We start from the raw sequence: 3,077 nt of genomic DNA on the forward strand, positions 1-3,077 counted from the left end.
CTCTGTCTCTGGTGAAGTCTTTCGCCCCCCTGAGTCTCTGGCCTGTACCCCAGTTCTGTATGCACAAATAAATAAATCTTAAAAAAAAAATCATATGACTGATCAGCAACTAACCTAAAAAAGTAGCAGATAATAAAAAGACTCATGTGAATAAAAGTGTGACTGTGTGACTGAGGCATCAGACAAACAAAGGAAATCAGAAAAGATAATAAGGTGGTAAATATAAGTAAATAAATACTGTTGTCTAAAACACCAACAATGGGCCTCCTTTGTGGTGCAGGGGTTAAAGACAGTGCTGTCATGCTATCGCCATCCACCACAACACAAGTTCGATCCCTGGCCAGGGAGGTGGCCCACATGGCCAGGAGACCTCTCCTGCCTCACCCGCTCCTCCCCTCAGCAGTGTACTTCGTCAATCTGCCCACTCTGTCTCTGGTGAAGTCTCTCACCACCCCTGCACTTCCGGTCTACACTCCAGTTATTCTATGCGTAGATAAAAAAAAATCTTTTGAAGAAATTAAAAAATAAAATAGCAATAATAAAAGTGTCATTAGGGCTTAAAATATATGTAGTAATGATATTATTGTAATTACATTAAATGAAAATGGACCAGATGCTCTAATTAAGCAACAAATATTGTCAGACTGGATTTTAAAAAATAAATAAAACCCAAATATGTTGTTCACAAAAGACACACATATTCTAGGGGTGCAGAAGGGGTAACCCACGCCCACCTGAGGTGAGGCGACTACCTGGGTCATTCCTACCTCGCACACCACTAGGCCAGCTCAGTGCTGGTCAAGGACGCAGGAAATCCAGAATGGATGGAGAAGAGAAATAACCTGTGCCATTTGCAATCATGGGAGTGACTGCAAGGAGGGAGTGTAGGCTCTATTCTGCTTCTTTGAAAACTAACCTTTTATGCTCCTCAGAGACTGGGACTTCACACTGCCTTGGAGCTGTTCTGTGTGGCTTCTGAGTCTGTATCTTCCCACTGTGTCACCACAATAAAGCAGAGTGTAAGAGACTTCAGGAGACAGGTGGACAGAATGTGAGGACGAGGGTTAACTGATTGGTGCCAGGGGGACCGCATGATGCCTGGGATAGCTGGCACCCTTTGCTACTTGTTTCACACTAGACATGTGGCAACCAGCTCTGTAGAGACTCGGCTCCTTGGGCACCATGCAACTTCAGCCTGCAGATGTGACTTACAGTGCTATGGCATGGAGGCATTTTTATTAACAGGCCATTTCTTCTCCCTAGAGATGCAGGAAATCATAGGTCATCCAGAAACTGGAAACACCAACTCCAAGCAACCTCATACACTTTACACCAAGTAGTGGCCAACTCAGAGAGACACATTTTTTCTCCACTCTCCTGGTTCTCTTCCTTCCATCCAACCTTCCCTCTTTCCTTCTCTTCTTCCCTCTCTCCCTCCCTCCTTCCTTCCTTCCCCCTCATTCCTGTTTTCCTAGGATTGTTTTTGAAAAGAAAGTCAAAGCATCCAAAATAATTAGGCTCTGATTTCTGCAGGTGTCATGAATAGCCACAGATGAAACAGAGAAATCCAGACCACTATCCAGACAGTGAAAATCCCCAAATGTTTAACCTCAGGAGAAAAATCACCTGAGAAGGGACTTAACTCAGCTCCTGAAATTGCAGCCCTGATGGAGACTATTGGCTCCGGTGTTACTGGCAGATGATGACACTCTAGGATACCAGTCTACCCACCCCCATCTAAAACGCCAGGGTCCTTCTGGTCCAATGTGCCTTTATTCATGCTTCTACCAGTCCATGGTTCTCCACTCTCCTGGCTCTCCTACACCTCTCTCTGGAAATGCCCTGACTCCCGCTGCCAGCCCCTAAATCTCCTGCAAGCTAAGCAGCTAACTACTTAGCTGAGCCTTGGTCAATCTTGTCTTAAATTCTAGACTGAACCCCTGGAACACATGCAATGCCTGGAGCAGCCTCAGGCAGCGATCACACGGGTCCATCTCTGCATGCTTTCCCCAGTGTGCCCAATCCAGGGCATCACTGGAAGCCTACGGGGGGCAGTGTCTAGAAGTTGTCCAGGGAGCAAGGCCCAGACCTAGTAATGCAGGAAGCAAAGGTGGACAGCAAGTGGTACAGAAAGTAGGCCAACCTGCCAGGCCCCTCACAGGACTCTCAGCACAGGACAGACCCCCCTGGCCACCTCCACATGGGTGCACAGGCTCAGGACTGCTAAACTACTGTCCTCATCAGACACCAGAGCTGGGCAAAAAAAAGCCTTCCGTGGCACGCTGCAGCTGCTGTGGCTTTAAAGATCTTCTTGCTTCGTGACCACACAGCACTGTGCTATCGGGCCAGAGCTCTGGAAGGCACAGATGGAAAGTGAGACTTAACAAACAAAGGTGGAGAGATAAGAGGTTCCTGGGGTTGTCCCAGAGTTTTCAGAGCCAAATAGGGGCAGAGGACATTTGAGAAGTTATTTGCTCTTATAGAATCTATTGATCAGAGTTAATTAAATACAGCTTTGAGGCTGAGAGAACAGCATTTATTTAGGGAGGTTTTTAATTTTCTGTGTCCTCCCACTTCTGGGAGTTGCCAGGGGGCTCAGACTTGGGGGGGGGGGTGCAACCTCTCAGTGGTGGCTGATAGACAGGTTGGGGTAGCACAAGGCCTAGGCTCAGAGGAACTGGTGCTCACAGAAGGTTCTCAGAAGGTTGCGCCTGCAGCCTGCCAACCTGCACCCCCTCTTCACTCCCCTGGGGCTGCTGGCAGAAGACCCTCTCTGCCCAGGATGGTGAGGTCTGCTGCCTCCTTCCTGTCCCGGAAGGAAGGTGCTCATCCACTTCGGGCAGATCACACAAGACTTGGCACATGAGTCCAAGTGAGGGCCACCAGATAAGCCCAACCCCTCAGCCTATGGGCCTTTGCACACACCTGCTAATTTCTAGGCAGTGAGGTGTGCAGGAGACAAGCAGCTTTCTTCTTTTTTAAAAGATTTATTTATTTATGCTTACAGAACTGGGGTATAGGCCAGAAGAGTGGTGGGTGAAAGGAGTCACCAGAGACAGAGTGGGGAGCAGAACAGG

This window comes from Condylura cristata, unplaced genomic scaffold (genome assembly GCF_000260355.1).
Source record: "Condylura cristata isolate star-nosed mole 26May11 unplaced genomic scaffold, ConCri1.0 scaffold00002, whole genome shotgun sequence".
Taxonomy (NCBI): domain Eukaryota; kingdom Metazoa; phylum Chordata; class Mammalia; order Eulipotyphla; family Talpidae; genus Condylura; species Condylura cristata.